The 24,877-nt window shown below is 42.9% G+C and overlaps 1 protein-coding gene across 1 annotated transcript in view; it reads left to right on the top strand.

Annotated features, from left to right (window-relative positions):
• The first annotated feature begins 588 nt into the window (after nt 1-588).
• The window catches only part of Socs5 (suppressor of cytokine signaling 5), a 30,917-nt gene continuing 6,628 nt past the window's right edge, over nt 589-24,877 (top strand). Inside the window, exon 1 of the mRNA XM_028765164.1 lies at nt 589-734. The gene's annotated coding sequence lies outside the window, so the exon portion shown is untranslated. The remainder of the gene's footprint in view (nt 735-24,877) is intronic.

Raw genomic sequence — 24,877 nt, 5'->3', positions numbered from 1 at the left:
CAGCTGCCCGACTCCAAAATGGCAGCCGCGCACAGCACGCACCAGCGCGGCTGGACCTCCTTAACTCGCCGGCCTCCCCTCTCTAGCTCCCAGCCTTCCTCCTCCGGCCTTCACCTACCCGCCTCTGGATTGGCCGCCGGGAGTCCCGCCCATCTAGAGCCCCGCCTGCCATTGGTCACGGTAGGCTGCCCTTCAGAGAGGCGTGGCCCCGCCCGCCCCCCACCCCGGGAGGTATTTTCCATTCCGGTGGGGGGCTGGGGGGCGGGGGGAGGGGAGAGGGTGACGAGGGGGAGGCGGCCGGGAATGGGTGGGGGCTGGCGGGGGCATCCGGCCGAGCTGGGGTCCCCGGACTCCGTCCGGAGGAAGCGAGGCTGCGCCGGCCGGGTAGGAGCGGAGGACGGGACGCGCAGGCGGTCGCGCTCGCCCTGTCGCTGACTGCGCTGCCCCGGCCCATCCTGCCTGGCCGCAGGTGCCCTGGATGAGGCCGCCGCGCGTGTCCCGGCCGCTGAGTGTCCCCGCCGGCGCCCGGCGCCCGCCCGCAAGCGGCCGCCTCTCCTTGCCCGGGTCTCCGTGCCCGGCGCAGTCCTCCTCCAGCGGGCGCCTCCGCACCTCGGCGCAGGCGGCACGGCCCTTGGGCCGGGATGGATCCGCCGGGAAGAGGAAGACAAGCCGGGGCATTGAGCCCCTGCGCACGGTGCCGCGCGTAGTGGGAGCTTACGCGCTGTAGGCTCTCGGTACGTCTCGGAGGAATTGCTTTTCGGTTGGAGTCAGGGCGCCTAAGGGGAAGAAGGGGTCGTTTGGGGCTGATAGGAGGGCATTCGTCATCGAGGTCGTGGTGGGTCGAGACTGGGTTGGGGAGGTCGTCTGTGCCCATTGCAAGGGTAGAGGAGACCAGCCAGGTCACCTGGAGCTCCAGAGCTCCGACCTGAGGGTCCTCAAGGTCGACGGTAAAAGATGTACCGGGAGATGAAGGAAGGAGCCGGGGAGCGTGGACTCGGGAAAAGACTGGAGCATCTCTGGGGGTTTAACCTGGGTTGGTTAGTACAGGATGCGGAGGCGGCCGCAAGGAAGACCCCGCTCCAAGTCCTTGAACCTTTAATAAGGATCTTTAAATGGATCTTTGGTGCTGGGGCTTGGGCATTCGAGTAGCTGAAGCAGAGTGACTTTGAGGAGAGGGAGTTGCATTGACAGAAGGATGCTAAGGAACAGCGTAAATACTTGGTTTGGGTCTCAACTTTGAAGGCTATGGGGGTCAGTCACGAGCTTTTGGCATTTTTATTTTGGCGTTCCAAGCAAAAGGTGGCTCGCTGCTGGACTTAGTAAGTGATCCTTTATTTTGAATTGTATGTATATATTTGATAGGTCTGGGCAGTTACCAGTTTTCCTGGACATTCTTCCAACTACACCTTGAAATTCTTATAGCAGCAGCTTCTCCATCTACACCGGAGGCTTGCTCCTTTCCAAGTTAACACTAGGCTAGACTGTACTATTACGATTTGCTGACATTTATCCTAGAAGACGAATAAGAGATGCTTGCTTTTAACTGTATCTTTAGAGGGCCATGTAAAATTGAACTACATGTTCCGTAGAAGTTTAAAAATGGTTTCTCTTTAAGTATTGATGTGAAAAAGATGCTGGTATTAGAAGGCTGTGCTAAAATGAGCTCGAGTGTTCTAACAGTTGGGAATTTAGTCAAATGTGTATTTTAATCTTAATAGTCTCGTATTCATAGTCCTTTTTTGAGACTGACTTAGCAACGGAAGCAAGACACAGCATGAAGCAATGGTTATTGTCCGGGGGTTCACCTTTGTGGCTGTCATGCAGGGATATTACCTTTTTCATTCTCGTGGAATAGAGAAAGTCACATCTGTATTACTAATTTCATACATTTGTTGAGTTCTCTATCGGCTTACAAAATGAAAACTCACTTGATTATGTAGTCCTTAACGTTTAGGGGGAAAAATCTGAAGGATACTTTGCTGGCTAATTCAAACATTTCTGCAAAAAGGTGCTAATGTTTTTAATTGGTCTTCTGAGTTCTTGAAAAAAGTAATGGGTAATTACATATTTTTCTCTCTATTGTCCTTGAATTTTACTATTTGTCCTTAGGGGGAATGTACTGGCATACAAAACAGCAACTTAAAATATTGAAACCTAACACCTTTTGACATTATAATGGCTTCTCCATGATTCACCTTGAGAATCATCTCTGGCGAGCCAGCAATGGTGGGCTTTCCCTTTTTCTTAGTTGGGAGTGGGCTGGCTGTCTCCTACTATTGTGGGCCTAAAGCAAAACAGTTTACTGCCTGTGAAGTAATGGTGATAACTTTCACAAATCGAAATGAGAAGCCGATGAGTCATTTCTTTCCGAGCTGGAAGAGTAGAAGGTGGAGATGATTATTCTGTAGATTGGGAAGCAAGGCCCAGGAGCTTTTGAAGGGACTAAATTGCTGGTTGCTTTGGAGCAGGGTTGGAGGGCCTGACCCTAGAGTGGTGTTCGCTTATTCCACTTTATCATATCCATAGTGCTTGTTTCTGTATCCTTCTAGTGACAGTGATAAATTATTTTTGGCTTATTTGTGGTAGCGTTCGTTTGTAATGATGGAGAGCTTTGAATGCTTTATATGTGAAATGATGCAAAGCTACATACGCTTTTATTTAAAGACAATTATTAGCATTATTAGTGAAAATGCTCATTTTTCTTTCATTGCAAAGAGAGAAAACTGTCATCTAGGTTAAAATATTACATGAACATCTTAGATGAAGCAAGTGTTCTATTGTTGGGCTAAAATTAATTGAGGCTTTTAGGATGCAAAGGGGTTTTTGTATTTTTAGGTGAATTGTATGAAAATTATTTTCTAATTGTGGGCTTTTCTTATGTTGAAGTGGATTTCAGTTCCTCTAAAAGGAAGTAGACTTACATAATTATGAAAGTATAATTTATGCCGTAGTTGTAACAGAGGCAGGAGTTGTATTTCAGCCACTTAATGTACAGCTGCCCTGGTTGGGTGTGGTGCACAGGTAATCAATAATCATAGCACTTGGGAGGCAGAGGCAGGGTCGGTGCTAGGTAAGGGCCAGCCAAGGGCTACATACACGGAAGTTCAAGGACAGCCAAGGGCTACATAGTAAAATCCTGTCTAAAAAAAAAGAAAGAAAAAGGAAGTACTTACCTTAAGGCATATTGGTGAGGATTAACTGTGCCTACCACATAGAAAGGGCATAATAAGTACTAGACATTATTTTCTGTGTTTCATTAGGCTTAATTAGGATGTATGTCCTTTTTTCCCCTTGGTGTTAATACGTTCTTTCAGGCTAGGGGGGGAAAAAAACCCTAGATGAATACACAAATCAAACCATTAGTACCTAATGGACATTTAGTGGAAATGGCATGCTTACTGCTTTTGTTCTGCCTCTGCTTACCTTAGACTTTAATTTGATCTACATACCAAGTTAATGTGTACATTTCTCTGAATGGTGGGGGACATTTAAGTAGTGGTACCCCAAAGGTGATCCTATGGCGTGTTTCCAGATGGAGCTTCCAAGTGTCAGGGCACAGTGAGAGTAGCTGTGAAAAGCTGTCCTTGTATGTAAGAGAAATTTGTCTCTCTGTAAAGAAATCTGTTGGTGAAATAAACACTTAATACAGCTTTTAAGGCTCTGTTCCTCATACCTGGGTCTGTGAGAGAATGGCTAATCCCAATTACTCAAGAGTGTCACATACTCTGAAAATGTTACATAGCTTTGGGGGCGCTGCTTTGAGGTTCTTTTATCTGTATGAGACAATAGTCTCTGCTCTGAAAAGCATCTCCTCCACTCACTCTCCCAGAGCCTAGTACCCCAGGCCTAGTTTCTCAAGCCCTTCTTCCCTCTGTCATTTAAAATTGTAAACTCCCACCATGACCTCCTGTCCCCAGTGCTGACTGGAATCTTTCCCCTTAAGCTTGCCGGGCCAGCACTTCACCAGAGAGTTAAACTTTGGTTCTGGCCCTTTTTTGAGCCTCATCTTTTGTGTGGCACCCACACATGCAAGCTCTAAATGTGTGCATCGTTGCTCTGGCTCATCTTTTTTTTTTTTAATAGACTCCAGTACCAGACCTTGAGTCTGGGAGGAGAATGCCCTTTCTCTAGTGTCTCTGAGAAACCATCATTTCCGTTTCATTATTCGAGATGGAGAAAGTATCGGTGCTTCCTTGTAGGTATTCTGGAGAAAGCACAAGAGTTCTGGAGTGTTAAGTAAACTTAGATAAAGGCTGAAGGGTTTGTAAGGCCCGTTACTGACGGCAGCTACTTTCTGCTAATTGAACCATGGAGAAGACTCATTGAACTCTGTTTTCTGTAAGTTAGTTTCTCATCAACATTTTACATATTTACTGCATGTGTGTATGTATGTGTGTGAGCATGTGCATTGATTAGAGGACAACTTGTAGGACTCAGGACTTGTCACCTACTGTGTAGGTTCTCGGAGTGGAATCGAAGTTGTCAGGTTTGGCCATTAACTGCTGAGCTGTGTATCCACTGGCCTTATTAACTGAGTTGTTTTTATAGCTTTCCTCATTAAACTGCTAGGTTTTAGCAATTTGTGTAGCTCCAGCTTTAAAACTTAAAGTTCTTTTACTTTGCTGTAACTCAGGTCCAGATAGTATTATGACCTTGTGGTTTGGCAGATGTGGCAGGTGGGGAGAGTTAATAGCTATTGTTAGCAGGGTCAGAGTCCCTGGAGTCACCTGCAGGTCAGTCACCTGGAACCATCAGAAGTTCTGAGGGGTTAGCATTGTCTTCACTTTTATAGAATTTTAAATGTTTAAAAAGTGACCAATTCCTAATCTTTTATTATTGTAAAGGTAATAACTTTATCACAGTTTATAGGACATTTGTTGGATCCATGATTTACTGTCTGTCATTCAGGGTGCATGAGCTGAATACACTATCCATGATGCTTCCTTAGTTTTAGTGTAGTTGTTAGAGAATGCAAGGGACAGTGTAAAGCATAGTAAGTCCTTCATCTGCATTGGCCAGGTATTTTGTTTCTGAGGAGAAAAGCCGTCTTAGAGCAGGATGGGTCTTGGAAGGGTAATTAGGGTAGACTATTGGCTCATGTTAATAGTGGGTAAATTTTACTTGGGTAGTTTAAGTGAAAATTAGTTGCCTGTCTAGATGTGTAGGTGAACAATAAAATAAATGATTGGCAAGAGACCATAATGACACTGTTCCGTTTCTACACGTTCATAAATGGGTTTTAAGACTGTGGGGAACCAAAATATGCCACCCTAAAATATACTTCTTTGGCATATTTAGAAAAACTGTCAACACTGGAATGGTTTTAAAGAGCTGCCTTTTTGTAGAAGAAATGTCCATCTATAAAAGCAATTTGCACTGGTACACAGTGATGCCCTCGAGGCTTCTGTGAGCCTCCCTTATCTCCTTAAGGAGGATCTAGGAAAGAGCCTATCAGGAAGAGAGATTAGAGGGCCACAGCTCCCTCAAACAGATTACCACAGGCGGTCACCTATTCTTTTGAGGGCCGCACCTTGGAATCTTTATCTGTCTAACCACACAACCTGTTATCAGTTGTAAGTGCACATTTCTCCCTGCAGCCTCCCTGTGTTTGTTGCCACCAGCTCCTCAAGCCCCTTTGTTCCTGTGCTTTAGGATACAATGTAAGCATCAATCAGGGGGCTTTCTCTGCCACATCTTGTCTTAGGCATGAAGTCTGCCCTTTTAAGCCACAGGTCCTTCATCTGTGGATCTAACCTCGCATTGAAAATAGTGTGAGCAAAAGTATACCCTGTAATGAATATGCATGTACTGTTCTTCCTGTTATTTACTCTCTGACAGTACAGAGTAACAGCTATTCGCATAGCTTTTACCTTTATTAGTATTATACAGCAGCTGGGAGTGCAGCTCGCTTATTGTAGAGCGCTTGCTTAGCATGCATGTAGAGTGCTGGATCCCCAGCACTGCATATAAATAGGGTGTGGTAATACTCTATAAACCTGGTAGGAGTAAGAAGATAATAAGTTAAAGGTCATCTTCACCTATGTGAAGGTCAAGCCAGCCTGAGTTATATGAGACCCTGCCTTAAAAAGAAGAAGAAACCAGGAGAATTTATACAGATTATATGCAAATGCTATGCCATTTTGCATAAGGGGGCTTGAGCATCTACATATTCTGTATGGGGGTGGGAGTCCTGGGAGCTGGTCCTCCTTTGGTTGTTTTAGATCTAAAGGATCTCTAAGCATTAAATAGAACATCAGGCTGTTTACATGAGACTGTAGTCTAACTTCCCCTTCCGTTAGATCAGTAGAAGGATCATTTTCATTTTATATTTTTCAAGTGATTTAAAAGACTGGCAGTAGAAGTTGCCAATTTTGTAGCTGATGCTATGTGCTGTTCCAGGTAGTTAAGTCAGGCCAGCAAGGAGGGACTTAGGAACAACCCTTGATGAGTTTTCATGTAGCGAAGGGATCATACATTTGGATGAATATACTCCAAATTCTATTTATAGGACCTGACTTGTAACCTAGGAAGGGGATCCAGAAGTTATATAGATGGCTTCCTTGAAGGCATTTATTATACTTGCTGTTGGACTAGAAAGTCCACCTATGCATCAGTAGTTCTTGGGTCTGGTTCTGGAAACAAAGGTGGTCTTGTGCAGAACAGTAATCATCGAAAGCTTTCCATGTCTTTAGCTGCTCTTCTACAGCTCCTCTTTCTCTTCATTTGCTAACAGTTCCGAAGGGTAGGTGGCTTTATCCAGTTTATACAGAAGAATTGACTCAAGGACACTAAGTGACTTTCCTAAGACAGCTTTCCGTGGTGGATTTGGGACCAAGTCTCATGTCGTTTGATCATTAATCCTGCACATACTTTAGGATATTAAAAACATCTCTTAATAGGTTAATTTAAGGCTGTGAGATACTGTTAACTCCTTACCGAGGGAATGTAGATAGATATTTTAAGAAGATTTGTAGACAGTGTGTAGATTATTCTCTCTCTCTCTCTCTCTCTCTCTCTCTCTCTCTCTCTCTCTCTCTGTGTGTGTGTGTGTGTGTGTGTGTGTGTAGCTTCAGGTTGCTCTGGCTCTGTAACCTAGTCTAGCCTTGAACATAAGAGACCTTACTCCCTCAAGCCTCCCTTCTTTTGTATTTCTAAGAACATGGTGAGATAGGCCTGTAATCCTAACATTGAGAGGATGAGGCAAGATCTTCACAAGTTTGACTCCAGCCTGAGTGCTACATAGCTATAGAAAAACTTTGAACAGAAAGAAAGGGGAACTGGAAAGATAGCCCAGTGGTTAAGCTCACTCACTGGCTGTTCTTCTAGAGAACCCAGGTTCAATTCCAGCACTCATATAACAACTCACTACCATTTATAACTCCAGTCCTAGGGAATCTGATGCCCTCTTCTGTCTTCCATGGGTACCAGGAGACACACATAGTACACAGACATATATGCAGGCAAAATAAGATTTTTAAAATTAAAAATTTTTTTAAAGGAAAAAATTCTTTTCAAGAAAATCTAGAGATGTTTTGCTGTGTAGTTTTGCCCTTTGAAATTGGTAGTTTGGTCTTGGCCACTCATAAAATGTTCTTTGGTTGACTTTATGAAATTGTGAATCATGAATGATTGTTAACAAGGAAAATGTCATTTAGTAGGAAAGACACCAAGTAGGAGCCTGTCTCTGGGTCACTGGAGTAGTGAGTCGTAAGGGGCAAATGTTAGGGTTGCACTGAAGCAGGCAGAGGATGCCCCGACAGCATGTTAGATGAATCACTGAGCCTCACAATAGTCTCAGTGCTAAGAGCAAACCTAGGAAAGGACTGGGCAGCAGTACCTGTACATGGTCTTTTACATATGCACATGCATACTGTATGTGCGGAAGTGAGTTAGTGACCGAGTAAGTGTATATGAAAATATCACGTGACTATCGAATGCCACGCATGTGAGAGTGTTAGGTAAGAAACCCTGATGCTCTTGTGAAGGAGAGACAGCCCGAAGGAGCCAAGCCTAAGGGCACGGGGAGACCAAAGGAGCAAACACATGGGGATGGGGGAGCATTGAAGAAGATAGTCCAGGAGACACTGGGAATAGAAGTGAATGACGTGCTCATAGAAAGTCACGAGTAAGGTACCAGTGGTAATGAGGTGGGAGGAGGAAGCAGGGTAAAGTCTGGACGACATCTCTACACTCCCCTAGTTGATGCAGATGGTGTTAATGTGGCTGTGAGAATAGCTGACTGCGAGTTGGCTGCATTGTCTGATTGTTTCTTCACTCATTATTTCTGCACAGGGTTAGCTAATAGCTTTAAATAGTAGAAGGGAGCTCGTAAAAATAAAATAAGCCGGCCTGAGTTACTATTTATTCTGTATTATTAAAAATGAAAAAGCACAGTATGTTTAAGGAGATGGGTAATATTTGAGCTTTCTAAATGAGTATGAGAAGGAAATGAAGATGCTAGTTAGACTTGATCCAAGGTGGAGTAGGAGTAAAGGACGCAGAGCCTTAGGTGCTGTATTAGACTCTGGACTTTTATTTGGCTATGTACATTGGAAAGTAAGACTGTTTAGCTTTTTTTTTTAATGGCCATAGAGGTATTAATAGAATGTTCTGGAAGGAAGGAGAGTGGAGACCTTACTTACTAGTGACAGCATATGACAGGATGCATGAGGGAATTTAGCAATCCTGTCTGACCTCTCACTAGGACATTACAATCGAGGATGTCATTGAAGATGCCTTTGTATAAGAAGAATTATCTGGTAGTCTGAATCAAGGAATTTGTGATGGAATGGAAATGACACTTGGGTTCAGACAAATTCAGGAAATTCAGGTCTCTCGGCATGGGTTGGCTAGGGCTGGTAGAGACTGCTTGCCAGTCAGCTAGCCAGCTTGGCAGAAGAGGGCCACGTGGGAACTCCAGAGTGGGGAGTGCTGGGTTTGCATGTCCACAGAGCGATTTTAAGTAAGACATGACATGATCAGGATATCAGTTAGCAGACAAGTCTAGATCGAGAGCCTGGTCTTGTTTACAGATACAATTGGGACAACATTTAGTTTGTTGTTGAAAAATCACGAAGGATGGCACATAATAAGCATAGTTTCTAAATGATGCATTCAGAGCAAAGAAGTCCTAGCACTTGAGTTCACAACTATTAAAAAATTTAGAAAATGTTGCCATTCAAAACTCACCCTGTGTAGTCCTTGGCTGTCCAGGAACTCACTGTGGAGAGCATCCTGGCCTCAAACACACAGAGGTCCATGCGTCTATGTGGCACTGTCTGTGAAGTTGGAGCGAAGGTGTGTGACACTGCCTGTGACTCTGCTTGCTTTTAGGGTCTTTGTTCTGGGCAGTCGAGTAATCTGAGCAGACATGGAAGCATGGGACTTTTTTCAGATCTAACCCAGAGTATCCTGAGCCACCAGCTTTGCCCCTTCCTCTCTAACCCTCCAGCTTGTTAGTACCCCGGTCCCTGAAAGGATCTAAAGAGCACTGTAAATTTGCAGCACCCCCTCAGTGTAACTAGGGCGATAGTCTCAACTTTTCCTCATGCTTCGACTCGCACAGTTCCTCCTGTTGTCATGACTCCCAACCATAAAAGTATTTTTTGATACTTTATAACTGTAATTTTGCTACTGTTATGAATCATAAAGTATCTGATATGTCCATAAAATTATTTTTGATACTTCATAACTATAATTTTGCTACTGTTGTGAATCATAAGGTAAGTATCTGATATGTAGGATATCTGATCTGCAGCTCCACTAGGCTTGAGACCCACAGGTTGAGAACCACGAAACTAGGAGCAGTACTGAGTCAATAAGGTTGGGATGTCTAGTCTCAGTAAACTATAAGTACATCTGGTCAGAGCAAGGTCTTCAAGCCCTGGAAAGACTGTGGGAAGAATCTGGTAGGTGGCTGTGTTTCGTGGGAAAGATGCATGTAGATTCAGCTCTAAAGAAAGTAGATAAGATTGTGGTATGAAAGGAGCAACCCTGACGAGGAGGAGGGAACACAGTGCCAAGAAAGAAGACCTAAGTTACCTAGTTAGAGGGAAGGGCCAGTCTGACCCATGGCCTCCTTGCTATGAGCTTGCAGTGACGTAATGCGTCATGGTGGGAGCAAGTGGCAGAGTGAAATTGCCCATCTTTTGACCAGGAAGCAAAAAAACGACCAGAATCCCAGCATCTCCTTTGAGGGTGTGCCTTGATGACCTATTGCGGGGTGCTGCCTCGCCGAAAAGGAGAACGCCACGCTTCAGGATTCTTCTGGCAGCATTTTTATTACAGCTCTTTTAGTGTTACAGCTCTCTTAGATGGTAGTGAGGCGAGGGACCCCAAGCCCCAAAAGCTAGTGGCTTATATAGCGCTTTAGGAGATGTGCCGCACACTCATTGGCTCTTATGATGTCGCCAAATTAGCATACTGATTTTCGCGCCTTGCGCAGGCGCACATTCAAGCAAGGCTCGCAAGAAGAACCAGGAAGCAGGAAACCGGCGCCATGTTCCAATGGCGGATGCGGCTCCTAACAACCTATGACCCTTCACCTAGGCCCATCTCTGAAGGCCCTACCACCTCCTAACTGTGCCACCTGGAGGAGATAAGAGCCTTTAAGGACATTCACAGTCCAAGGGAAAGCAGTTTGAGCTGGGGTCTGTGAGAAATAAGAATGGATAGGCAGCTGGGAACTAAAACTTGGATTTGAGGCTCCCTGGAGCGACTTAGTAGAAAACTGAATGTGAACATGGTGATAATGTAACAGCAGGTTAGCACTCAAATGACAGTTGTGTTCCTTCTGTCTGTGATAGCCTGTTTGTAGTCTAGACAGTGCAGTTTAAACACCATATCTTTTCTTCATTTTGTTACTATGTATCTCTGTGAATCTTAAAATTTCCTGGACTTGAGAGTTTTACTGGTCTCAAAATTCTGGTTTAGTAAGTTAGAAGAGGACCAGGTAATTTTAATACACATGATCTTCAGTCCAGAGTCTGGAAAGAACCATTCTAAAAGGTTGACAGATAGTAAGAAGACAGGATTACAACTTTTGGTCATTGTTTTCATTAAAAAAAAAATTAAGAATCAGAAGTATAATATACATGCAATACAATGTAAACATGCTAAATGTACGTTTTAAATTTTTTTATTTTTTTACCTGTCTCATGTATCTGAGGCTGGCTTTGAACTTTGACCCTCTTGCCTCAACTTTCCACAGCCTGGCATCATAGATCTGAGCCACAATGCCCAATCTTAGCTCCAGACTCTTTTGATACTTTTCATATCCATAAAATTCACAATTTCCATCAATCTGAAAAGATTCCTGTGCCCCTTTCATTCTTGTTTTCTCCTTTTTACATATCTGCAACCAATGTTCTGGTTTTCCTCCCAGTATAAGACTAATCTCAAAGCTGCAGAGGGTAGCTCAGGATAAAGACCCTGCTGTACAAGTGTGTGGTTTTGAATTTGGATCCCTAACATCTGTAGAAAGCCAGGTGTGACTGCATGAGGGCAAGCATCGGGCTCGACCACAGACCCTGTCTCAGAAAAGAACTTGAAGAGCAGTAGAAGAGGCCTGACTGGTACACCTGACTTCACACGTGATGTGCACTTACAGGTGGCTATGATGCCCATCACATACACATCATACGTGTTATGCATGCATGCCACATGCACACTATTAAGACTAATAGTGCTGTTTAGTGAAGGGAGTAGTAAACTGCAGTGAATACTTGATATATTCTCTTAGGACAGGGTTCTCTTATATCCCCATAAGGGGTCCCCTAAAAATATTCTCCATCATGCCTTGTTGTTCTCAATTTTCTAAATCTGGACACTCATGGCAAATCTGCTGCCAGTTGCCTCTGGCACCCTGAAACCAATAAAAACTGTGTCACAGTTATGTGGAAGGACCTTCTTACCTATAAATGGAATGGCCCAGACCCAGTTCTCATATGGGGCTGAGGATTGATATGTTTGTTTGATAACAAAAAGAGGCCTGGCTAGCTCAGTTGGTAGAGCATGTGACTCAATCTCAGGGTTGTGGGTTTGAGCCCCACATTGGGCACCAACTGCCCCGGCCCGTGGGGAGAAGGAGGGATTTGATGAGACCCTAGGGAAGGGGACAAGAGACACAAAGAAGGAGCACCTGTCTAAATGTCTGATCAATCACTTAACTTCATTGTTCAGGCTGCCATTATAAAGACAAGCAGGCGGGAAGGTTATCTAAGGGTCAGGGTCCAGGGCTATCCCACCAACGACTCTCATTTCCTGTTACCTGTAACCACAGTGCTCCCACAAACATTCCTTAGCTCCAGCTGCTTATCTAGTTAATATTTTCTCACAGGCAGGAGGGTAGTGAGACATTCTTAGCTCAGGTGTCTTCTCTAACTAGTATCCTCTCACGGGTAGGAGGGTAATGGAACAATTCTTAGCTCAGGTGTCTTCTCTAACTAGTATCTTCTCACGGGTAGGAGGGCAACAAAGTCTTGGCTCTCAGCAACACACTTGTTCAAAACATCCACCTGTCCTTTTATTGAGTTAGTGTTTTTTCCCAGTCTGTGGTGTCTATTCATGATGCCGCCTTCCATTTTATTTGCGTTTTCTTTTATGCTAGAGTTTCCTGGGTCCTCTATAGCAGTGGAGAGTATAGATCTGTTTATTTTAAACTTTTCTGTGAGTGTTTTCAAAAAGTTTGTAAGATTTTTACCTTCATATCCATATTTCTCAACTCTTCTCATAGTTTCCTCTTGTGCTCTGCCCTGCAGATTGTGGCCCAGATGCCACAAACCTTGAACCTTGGATCAAGCCAGTTCAGGCAGACTGCTGACTGCCTGCTTCTTCTTCACCAGTAAGTCGGGCAGCAGTAAGCTGGGGCAGTCTAGCCCCGCCCACTCATTGTCCTGTTCTCAGGCATCCCTGTTCCATGTCAACTTGATTTCTACTTGTTCCTCGCAGCAGACGCTTACACAACTTGTAGTCAGTGGGCCAGGTCTATGTCCTTTACTTTTGACATGAGGAGAGTATCATGCATGCTGCTAATCCAAGAACAGACCAGACTTGTGAGTATAGATTCTGCTGAATGGAAAACCCTTTGTTTTTTTTTTTGGTTTTTTTTGATATTGTAAAGTCAGAAAATCCTAAAATAAGCCATGATAAGTTGGGGCCATCTGTAGGGCCTAAGCTTCTGGTATCCTGCAAGAGGTCTGGCAGGTCCCATTTACTCCACTGCTAACTGGGAATGGAAATATAGGTTGGCCCATTGTTTTTCTTTGAATTGCCGTAGCCTAACCTGACCTTGAACTTGCACTCATCCTGCTTGAGCCTTCCTAAACTTCCTTTGCTTGCCTTGTTTTGTTTTCTGGATGGAGCTTTTGCCTACAGGCCTCTGCTCACCTGAGGTTGGGTTTCTAACTTGATGATTCTTCCTGTGTTTGACCCTAGCATCTTAAGCATGTGGACCTGGAAATTCTTCAGAAATTCACTTTAGTGACTCATATTCACATATTTGCTGTGTATAGAACACCTTAGAAATCTAGAGAGTATTATCATTGAGAGATATAAAAGAATGTAGTTGATGGACAGATAGACTCTAGGGTGGCGCCCTTCATCCACCCATTCAAAAAAGCTTTCATGTCATGTTCTAGAATGCATTTTCTTTAACTGTTGGGGACCTAGAAACTTACTGTGCCTGGAAAAACAGGTTTTTAGTTTAAACGAACTTAGAGAAGACTAATATTGAAGGCAGCCTATTTTTACATTTTATTAAGAGTAGACAGTATCAAAGAGTGATGGTTTAGTAGCCTACACCTTTATCAGCTGTGTCTGCCGAAGACCACAGCTCATTTTTGTCCTCAAGGTTGGAGACAGTGGTTTATTTTGTAGACAAGTTGTTTAGTATCTTGAGCCTCAGTTTTCATCAAAACACTAATGAGAACCAGCTACTATGTAGACTCTTACTTACTGTCGAGTGTGTCTCGTGACATCGCAGGTATGAAGTGTGTTCCCACAGAGCTGTCCCTGCCCGTTTTACTCACTCTGAGGTGTGCTTTCACTTATTTTCTAGGCTGGGCTTGAACCCATGCTCTAGCCTAGGCAGACCTTGAGCTTATTGTTTTTGTTTTGTTTTGTTTTGTTTTTTTGTTTGTTTTTTGTTTTTCGAGACAGGGTTTCTCCGTGTAGTTCTGGCTGTCCTGGAACTCACTCTGTAGACCAGGCTGGCCTCGAACTCAGAAATCCGCCTGCCTCTGCCTCCCAAGTGCTGGGATTAAAGGCGTGCGCCACCACCGCCCGGCGACCTTGAGCTTATGATCCTCCTGCCTCAGCTTCCCAAGTAGAACTGTAGGCCTGTATGTTAGAGCACTTATCTCATAAGATTATTGTCCAAATAAAGTGAGCATATGCTTTGCACTTGACTGTTCTTCAGTAATTGTTAAGATTGTTTGTTTTCTGAAGGTGGGAAGGGATGTGTTAGGTGTCTAAGGGAAGTGGGAGGTAGGAAGCGGGGGAGGTGGGTGTGGCCAAGATACGTTGTGTACATATATGAAATTCTTCATTTTACAAAGAAGATTGTTTTCTGCTACTTGGAAGGCCCAGTTCTGAAACTTAAAGCTGGTCTTTTATTACAGATATTGCTGGCAACTGTTGACGTTAGAAAATGCTAATACTCCTTGATTTTTGTGACTATTTCCTAGGGTGAAGTAAGCAACTATACCCCTGCTTTACATAGTCTGAGAAATAGCTCAATTAGTATTTATCAAGAACCTCTGTTTTAAAGTTTCGTTACCTCCAAATATAGACTATCTCCTTAGGATACTTTTTCAAAAGGAAATATTTCAAATACAATGAAGAAAAGAACAGTGGAGAGAAAACCATCATCTATATTAACAACTTTCGAGAAGTTTCTACGGTGTCTCCCAATTACAAGTCTCTGAAGTATAAACAAAGATAATTGAAGTCATAATGATAGTTACCCCAGTGTCCCTTTTGAAAGGTGAGGGATGGAATAGGGGCAGGAATATAGTGGCACGTTTTACAGGAGGACAGATCCTAATTTAAGAGATTGACCAATTATGTTGTGAAGGTACAGGATGCAATCTGCGTTCCTGTTTTCTACATTTAAATAAAGGAATGGAATTCTGATTTCTTGACATAGCTAGGAATGTGCAGAATGGGGACAAAATTCATGTTGTTGAGGATAGAATAGCATCTTAGTGTATACAGATGTAGAATCAAGTGTCCAGAATTAGAGACGTTCTGCTTGTTTCATTTAGGGCAGCGTCTTAGAACTTGGGTCCTCCGACCCTGGGCTGTACCCACAGTTGGTATTACCCAGCATCACATCTGTTTATGTTTGCCTGTGAGTAGCTTATCTATAAACATGTTTGTATACAAGGCGATGCACATTGTTCTTCACTGCCCAACTCCCTGTAACTTACTGCCAGCCCCCAGTGCTCTCTGAGACCTAGGCTCATGTTGAGGGGACCTGAACCTGCTTGCTCTTCCATTGATTGTCCTCTGCCTCTGACCTGTCATGTGTCGAGAAACTCGCATGCTACCTACTTTCTCCTTGGAAAGATTTAATGCTTCTTTTACTTATTCTACATTTTACACACAGCTGTGGGCTTATAATATAAAATTAAGTTGGTATTTTCCAAGATCTACTTCTGTTTTAAATAGCACATTTTCCAACTTGAAAATTAACACACATAAAATGTTTAGAAATTAAAAAAAAATTATAATAGAAACTATGCAGAGATCTCAGTGGTGTTCCTTATCTGTAAGTTTTTCAGTATTATAATCTCTTTTTATTTCATGTACATAAATGTTTTGCCTGAATGTCTGTCTGGAGGCCAGAAGGCCTTGGATCCTCAGAACTGGGGTTATTGATACCTATGAGATGACAGATTGGTGCTAGGAACTGAATCTGGGGAAGGGCAAGGCCTGCCAGAGTCATATGTGCCAGAGCCATGTGTGCCATGTATGTCAGAGCCATATGTGCCACATGTGTCAGATCCATGTGTGCCATGTATGTCAGAGCCATGTGTGTCATGTATGCCATGCATGCCATGTATGTCAGAGCCATGTGTGCCATGTATATCAGAGCCATGTGTGCCATGTATGTCAGAACCATGTGTGCCATGTATTCCATGCATGCCATGTATGTCAGAGCCAGGCACATGTATGTGTTCAGGCTTGCCTGCCTCTGCCTCCTGAGTGCTGGGATTATCTGGCAAGCATATCTGATTTCTCACCACCCTCCACAAAAACCAAACACTACTCTGGTTTTGAGAAAACTTGTCTCTTGGCTTTTTTATTTCCATTTACTTCCAGAAAGAATGCTAGGGCAGACTGACAAACCATTATTACATATTTACTATAACTGGTCAAAGTTCTAGATATTTCAGGAAGTTAAGAAACAATGGGAAAGCCGGGTGGTGGTGGCGCATGCCTTTAATCCCAGCACTTGGGAGGCAGAGGCAGGTGGATTTCTGAGTTTGAGGCCAGCCTGGTCTACAGACTGAGTTCCAGGACAGCCAGGGCTACACAGAGAAACTCTGTCTCGAAAAACCAAAAAAAAAAAAAGAAACAATGGGAAAGAGGAAGAAGAATTTAAACTAAGGACTTTGATTTAGGCTTTCTGTTGTTAATAGAACATTTTTAAAAGGAGGAACTTGATACATTTTTTTCTTTTCCTTTTAAGTTTCTCTGTGAGAATGTTTTGCTTGTGTGAGTGTGATCACCACAAACTTCCCCAGTTCTACTTTTCTTCTTCCCTTGTGCCCTCTCATAAAAATAGCTTTCATTTGAATATTGAATAGCTGTAGTTTTCTGAATTAGCTCTGTCAAGATAATTGGAATTTTAAAGTGTTGTATGTTTTTTTTGTGGTTTCTTACATGTGGTGGGGGAATCCACTTATGGGATAGTTTGTCTCTAACTGGGAAGTCAAACTCTTTTTAAATTAGAGTATGTGATGTTATTTAACAAAAATAGAGAAAGTTTATGTTACAGATTTACAGGATTACTAACAAACGCAATGGCTGCTTCTACCTGCTTCCCCCCAAACATTTGTTTTGTAGGGGTGGAATAATAGTTAACTTCTGTTTGCTTCCTTATTCCTTTACGTATTTATAAAATATGTTAGAATTCTGGCAGGCAATTGTTCCACTTTTGCACGTCACAAAGAAACTTTCTGAGCCTGGGTCCAGAAACTACAGAGTAAGACTAGAGAGGGAAACTGAGAGCTAGGACAGAAGATTCAGAGCTATGAGCAGCTATGCGCATACACATTTACACATTAAAGAGCTGGAAGAACTAGCTGGGTGTTTTGAAAAACATCAGTCATCAAAAGTGATTGAAACCTGCTGGTGGTGCACAGTTTTAACCCAGTGCTTAGTGGCAGAGGCTGGAGGGCCTCTGATTTCTAGCCCATCGTGATCTGCATACAAGGTCTCCATAATCTTGAAAAAAACAGTTTCTACTTACTTCTCAGCATTTGATGCGTCAGGTGTTATTTCTGTTAATAAACTAAAGGTTTTTGATTATCCTGTTTCAAAATAAAATTGTTGCATGGTGATGCATGAAGCAAAGGCAGGCGTTTGACTTTTGGTTTATATCTGTAATCTTAGCTAGTCTGCTTCTGGACATTCTCTTAAATGAATGAATCTAAGACATCTGATTTTCTTTCACCCTTTCCAGTACCTTTCTGAGTAAGCTTTTTGCTAGCAGCTAGAACACTAGTGCATAGAAGAAAGGGGCTACCCCAAGCACCCACTTTCTTTGATTTATTGCAAGCTGCCAAATTATTAGAGGCTACTTATTTCTCTTTAGAACTAAAATTTTGGCTAGAATAGTGTTATCCCTAAGTCTGTAAATGAGTGGTAAATGTGTCCTAAACAGTTTTAAATAAAAAGAGGAAAGTGTTGTCATCAGAAGCACTCATGTTCTTAGCTGTGTCTTTTGTGGTTAGATGTGACACTCTAGGTTGTTGACATTGTGAAGGAAGGAAACAGTCCAGAGACCATGTACTCACAGTATTCTCTGTGGGTTATCAGTCAGGTGAGCTGGGCTCACAGTTTCCCACTAGACACTTTTCTGGACTTAAGATCCTCATTAAGTTCTTTAACAGAAAGTTACTTGCTTTGTTGTTCAGTTGGTTTGTTTCTTAACTGCCTTTGGGTGATATGTGGGGGTTGGGGGGAGAGGTTGTTGTCTTATGCCCTAGGATGAGTGACCTTATTATAGTGGCTGATGGTACCACTGATGGCACATAGATCCAGTGCTCAGTGAAAGGACTTGAGTCACCTCCCTGCATATGGAAGACAAAGACAAGAGTAAGTCAGCAGTAATTTCTGCAGATATCCAGCAGCCTTTGCTTCTTTACTAACACACCATCTCCTCTTGCATTGTCGTATGCATCAGGAACACCACTTTAGAGCCCCAAGCTGCCCTTGCCTTATATCATGTTATCCTGGTAACATGAGGTGGTAATTGTTCCTATTTTTAGATGGCAAGGTTGAGACATCTCATACAGCTAATGAATGCTTGAATATGACACTGGGACCAGCTAAATCCAAAGCATGTATTCCTTGTGATAGGGCCTAGAGTCTGCAGGGAGGCTGGCCAGGTAAGAAACATTTCAATGGCTGGCATGCTTATTAGTCTGTCACACAAGATACTTTCCCATGCGAATGAAACATAACCTGTTAAAACTGTGGTAGTGTTTAATAGACTAAAAAGGAATTTTGAAGCACAATAATAAGAGTAAGGATTATGATGTTGGACCTTGTCTAGGTCTGGAGAGATTAGTCATCCATAGTTTGTGTTGTAGATGTACCTTCAACTGCTAAGGGACACTGAACTCGCAACACTTGCTCCTGGGAAGCACTATAGAAGCTTGAATGACTGATAGAAACTTCAGTTTGACAGGTATTATACATAGGAAGGTATTGATGTTTATGGTGTGGCCCGGGAGAATCAAAGGGAAACAAACAAAGCCCCCAAAATGTGAGGCAGCTGTGTAGCGTGGCCAGAGCCTCTGTTCTGTGTCCTGGAGCCCTGGGCTCTGTGTGTGTGCTTTCTAATGTGCATGTCACTCTGTGTGTCCCCATGCAGGAGACACACTTAAGATCTAAAGTGTGACCTGCGGAAGCTGGAGTGCAGCCTCCTCTCCAGCCCCTTTGAGCTTAACTATTTCTAACCTGTGCCTTTTCATTCTCTTGACTGAATCAAGAAGCAAAGTCCTGGCTTAGTCCAAGAATAGTATGTGAGGTGGGCCTGAGGCTTCCTGCCTCATGACACTGTAAGTTAAAAATAGGAGAGTAAATTTAAGAAATGAAATTACTTATTTTTTAAATTAGAAAAAAATAGACCTTAAGTTGTCCTTCTGTTGCTGAGGGATGTTAATATGAAGTCCATGTGACACTGTGACTCTTAATTTCTTTCTTCTTTTCAATTTTTTTATTTTTTAACTGTTATTTCTTTGACCAGCATAGAAAACACAAGAACTTCTTAAGTATCATTTCTTTAAGTTGGGCATGTGCTAGCAAACACATTCTTAGCATCAGTGAACTTTGTATAGATGATCAGTTATAGCAGTAGCAGAACATTATAGGTGTCTTGCAGGCTTATTCAAAGGATTTCATAGTAGAAAGCCAGAGCATTCAGAGCTGGGAAATTATCTCACTGAACAATACTTTTCCTCCTATGCGCAAGGCTGGAGTCCAACAATCTTTTCCAGCATTATCAGGAAAATAAAATAAAATGAAGCCAAACATCCATAGTAGGGCTGTTAATACAAGAGCATAGTAGGGCTGTGAATTCCAGATCATAGTAGGGCTGTGAATACCAGACCATAGTAGGGCTCTGAATTCTAGATCATAGTAGGGTTGTGAATGAATACCAGACCATAGTAGGGCTGTGAATTCCAGATCATAGTAGGGCTGTGAATTCCAGACCATAGTAGGGATGTGAATACCAGATCATAGTAGGACTGTGAATACTAAATCATAGTAGGGCTGTGAATACTAAATCATAGTAGGGCTGTGAATACCAGATCATAGTAGGGCTGTGAATAACTGTGTTCTCTTGCTAAACTTGGAGCTCACCATTTTGCCAGACTCACTGGCCAGTTATATATGTATGTTTAATGTGTTACCCTTAATCTGGTTTTGAGATTTTTGTATATTGATAGAAATACTCTCACTTCTAATGAGTTCATTTAATATGTTCTGTGATCATCTCAATGACACATTTCAAAAGTTAGATTATTACCTTTCTCCAAACCCTAACTTGCTGACACTGTTGTGCCCTCCTTGTCCTGTCTCTGAAAAAGCATCTTTATCACCATCTGCCCAAGCTAGACCTGCCCAAGTTATCCTGACTCCTCCCACTTCTCCATTGTGCGTTCTCAGTCATCAGCCTGTACATTTGACTTCTAAACATCTCATCTCCATCTCTGCTGTCATTAATTGGGCTCTTTTTCCCCCAAGACATGGTTTCTCTGTGTAGCCTTGGCTGTCCAGGAACCTGCTCTATAGATCAGACTGACTTCAAACTCACAGAGATCCCCAATACTGGGACTAAAAGTGTGCACCACCACCTTCTGGCTATAGCTTGCTCTTACTTGGGCTCTGTACTTGCCTTCAGTGGATTAGCCTTGCATCCTTTCAGCACAGACTACAAAGCCTGCTTCTCTGCAGCTTCCTCCAGTGCTCTTGGCCTTACTTGCTAGGCTGTGCTGACTTTAGTGTTGTTCCTGGTCTGCACTTTGCTCTGTAGAAACACTTACATATCCTTCTCTCTGTCCCAGTTTGTTCCTTCCCCTTTTTCAGGACAGCATTCTGAATCTCACCTCTCCAGAGATTTCCTGTTCATCAACTCCAAAGATAGGCTCTCTTCCTGTGATCGGAAGACTTTGTAGTACTTAACCATACCATCACTATGGACCTGATGCTTGCTGAGAAAAGGCTCTCATCTGTCACGATCTGGGCCAGTTGTTCAGTTTAATACAATGATTCCGACATTAAAGTCCAGCTCCTGTTTTAGCAGATGTAATCATACTATTACAGCTTCAGTTAGGGCACCAGTCCCTGTGTTGAGATGAGGTCACTGGTTTGGAGGTCCCGACTTCCTCACAGAACTCCGTCCACAGATACCAGCTATGGAGCCAGTTGGAGAGTTTTAAGTAGACAGTCTTGATATATTCTACCTTTAGAATCTTTATAGATCTTCGCTACAGGAGTTTTCATTCACTGAACTGTTTTCATTGAGTATTCCAAATCACTCACCTTAGACTTCCCATCCTTCCACACTCCACTACGGCAGTCAGTATTAATTACATCCTGTGATTTAGTCTAAGAGGCATGAGCAGGCTTAGGGCACATAACTAACTCAGTGTAGCTTAGCCAGGGCTCCACAGTTTCTTGAGTGTACACACAGTGCATTTATTGGTAGAGTGTGCGTGTTGTAGTAGTGTAACTTAGGGGGCTGAACCATAGGGTCATTTAAGCTTTTAAAGCATTGTTTGTGTAGATCTAATGAATATGTTTCAGCTAACATTAGACAGAAGTATCAGTGATAAACAGCCATTTAATTAGATAACACAGACCAGATCACAACATAGTATTGAGATAATGAAAAATAAATGTTTGACTTAGTTCTCAGATTCTTCTAAAGTGTTAATAAATATGACAGGTCATACATCCCTAGGACTGTGGGTCATCTTTAATGATAGTATTAATATTGTATTATCATTTCCACACGCTAAAAGGCCTAAAGAACAGCAGATAAGATTCCCATCTGCACTGATGTGGAAGAAATACTGTAGTCACTGTAATCAGTCATAGGTCCCAATTTTTCTTGCTGTCATTGGTCACTGAAGTGCTTCATGTATGAGAGGATTCCCTGAGCTGAGTCTGGCTGTTCTGAACAGTAGAGGAGAGATTTGAGTTGGGCTGTAGTTTTTCTATCCACTGTGACGTGTATACTGAATCTATTTCTCATAAAACCAGGGAGAGTCCCATTGCAATGAACTCCTGGAAACGATTTCGACTAGTTTCTATAGAAAATGTGTAATAGATACTACTTGATAGAAAGAGAATCTTTGTACTATTTAGGTTAAATAATGTAAATTTTTGTAGTACTAGAATTTGACCTGATTTTCCTTAAATCTGATTTATTGCTTATTCTGTTAAATAGAAGTTTTCAATAAATGCCATTTAACTTACAAAGACATTATAAAACCAATTTCAAATTACAACTCCTTGAGGAAAATAGTAGCTATTTAGAAAATTGTTCTTACAGAGTTAGTCATGTGTGGAAATGAGAAAGACCAGACTAGAGCTGCAGGTTGATTCTAGAAGCTGATACGCCTGACACGTAATACTCTCATCTAGTCCTCCGTAACTCTGTATAAAAACACAGAGGAAAAGAGTTGTAATATAGATCTGAAACATTGCTGCTCTAAATTAAGTACATTTCCAAGATTTAGCAGCAGAGACTCAAATGTTACATTAAGATATTTGGAACGTATATTTTTAATTTTTGCCTCAAATATTAATCACTCTCAGCATTTTTAAATTTACTGCTGTTAAAGTCCCACCCCAGTAGCATTTCCACATTAAAAAAACAGAAACAAAGCAGCAACAGGCTCCACTGTCTTCCCCAAAGACAGTCTGTAAGAAAAAGAAAACTTAGAGTATTTTGTCAGGATGCAGCCTGGGGAATCTCTGCATTGGACTGACTTGCGTGTTCCATCTCTGGAACCAGGCCAGGGGTTCCAGGCTAGAGGCTGCCTTGTTCTCAGTTTCTTCGAGACTGTAAAGTTCCATCCTGCAGGAAGCTCCTTAAACCAGGAAGATAAACAACTCGAAAGGGCTTCCTGAAGTCCCTGAAACCGACCAGCTTCATTAGGCCCGTCCCTGCCAGAGTAAGCAGTAAAAGCTGGATTGCCCTCAGATGACTGGCATCAAGCTGCAAAGAAGAGTGTGAAACCAGACTAGCTTCCTAGAACCAGAAACCAGCCGAGCTGCCTGGAGGTTTTAGGACAACAGAGGCACCTGGAAAGGACATGCTCCAGCCTGTTGAGCAGCCTGCAGGCTGTGGCTCCAGGTTCCCAGCTTTGTGAATTGTCACCCATGTTGGGGTAGGCTTTAGTGATGCAGCTGTCTTTTGACTCATTTCTGCCTCTGTGAGTAACCCCTCACCTATAGGCAAAAAGTTCGAGCTCACTTGTGGGTTTTGAAAACCCTCTAGTCTCTGAGCTCGAAATCCCACCAATTACCGAGTTCTCCCCAAGTTCAAGACTTGAAATTCCATCAATTTCCACACTGACAAACTCTCCGCGCGCCCTTCACACCCCCCAAGAAGCCCTGTATAAGCCCGTGTCCTGCTCACTTCTCAGCTGCAGGCTGCCTGAGCACAGTCGCCACCTTGTTGGTTTCTTTCCTAATAAATCGCATGTGTGAGGTTTGCTCCTGTCTGTAAGGATACTTCCCTTCAGAACTGCAACACTTGTATAGAGAAAATCTTCCCCTCAGAGCTGTAGAACACTCATATTCCTGTGAATAACCCCATAACGGTCACGATTCACCAGGTTGGACTTGGGTGGAATCTGTACTTTCTTCTGTCGTGGGCTTCCTGTCGGGTGTCAGTAGATGTTCATTGTGAGTCTCCCCAGGAAAAAGTTTGTCCAACAGTACTTGTGTCTTCTGGTGAGTGTACATATATTCTGTATGTCCTAATTGTTCATGTAGCTTATGGACACTGTATGAGATGTGTGGGTTTCGGTTTGGTCATCTTGTAGAGCAGTTACTTTTTCATGTATAATTTGCTTGATAGGGAAGTACCTTTGGAGAGCAAGAGAAAAGAATGCTGCCAGCACAGAAAAATGTTCAACTTTGCAGTTTCATGAGTACAGCTCCTTGTGTGATGTGGGTGGTACATCATTGTTATCTGACTACCCAGACCCCTAGAGTCTAGCTAGGGGTCAGTCAGCTTTCTGAAAAGGACAGAAAGGGGTGGGGAGAGAGAGAGAGAGAGAGAGAGAGAGAGAGAGAGAGAGAGAGAGAGAATATGAATGAATGAGAATGAGTATGGTTTTGTCTATTACATACAGATCCTGTTTGTGGGGCTTTTGTTTTGGTCCATGTCTTGACTGTCCACCCGAACCCAACAAGGTCTCATGATGTAGACCCTGACTGGCTGTGAACTCACAGAGATCCACCTGCCTGCCTGTGAACTCACAGAGATCAACCTGCCTGCCTCTGCCTCCTGAGAGCTAGGAATAAAGAAGTCCACTACTACGCCCAGCCTGGCCTGTTTGGGGTTTTTAAAAATCTCTTTACAAATTTAAAACTGGGGGCTGGAGAGTTGGCTCGGTGGTTATAAGCATTGGGTTTTCTTCCAGAGGAACTAGGTTTGATTTCAAGCTCCTACACAGTGGCTCACATTACAAACACCAGTCCCAGGGTATCAGACACCGTCTTCTGGCCTTCATGGACACTGGGCACACACATGATACACATAAAGACATATATGTACACACACACACTACACATAAAAACAGATTAAAAAAAATTAAATCATTTTTAGATCAAGTCTCTACGAAAACTTGTCACAGGCCAGATTAGTTCAGGATGACCCCACCTCTACTGCAGAAGTTGGAAACTGAAGCCAAATCTGTCAGAGAGTATAAAAGGAAATACATATCAGTATATTCTATTGAAATGGAAAGGGAAGGGATGGTGAGCATCAGAAGGCTTAGCAGCACAGTGAATGCAAACCTTCCACACTAATGAAAGCCGTGTAGGTATTGTATCTTCAGGAAATAAGCATGGGTCACAGAGAAGATGAGAAATTAGTATAGTACTGCTAGTTTTCAGGAGC

This window comes from Grammomys surdaster, unplaced genomic scaffold, assembly GCF_004785775.1.
Source record: "Grammomys surdaster isolate TR1022 unplaced genomic scaffold, NIH_TR_1.0 149, whole genome shotgun sequence".
NCBI classification, from domain to species: Eukaryota; Metazoa; Chordata; class Mammalia; order Rodentia; family Muridae; genus Grammomys; species Grammomys surdaster.
This window is presented reverse-complemented; position numbering and strand designations above follow the sequence as displayed.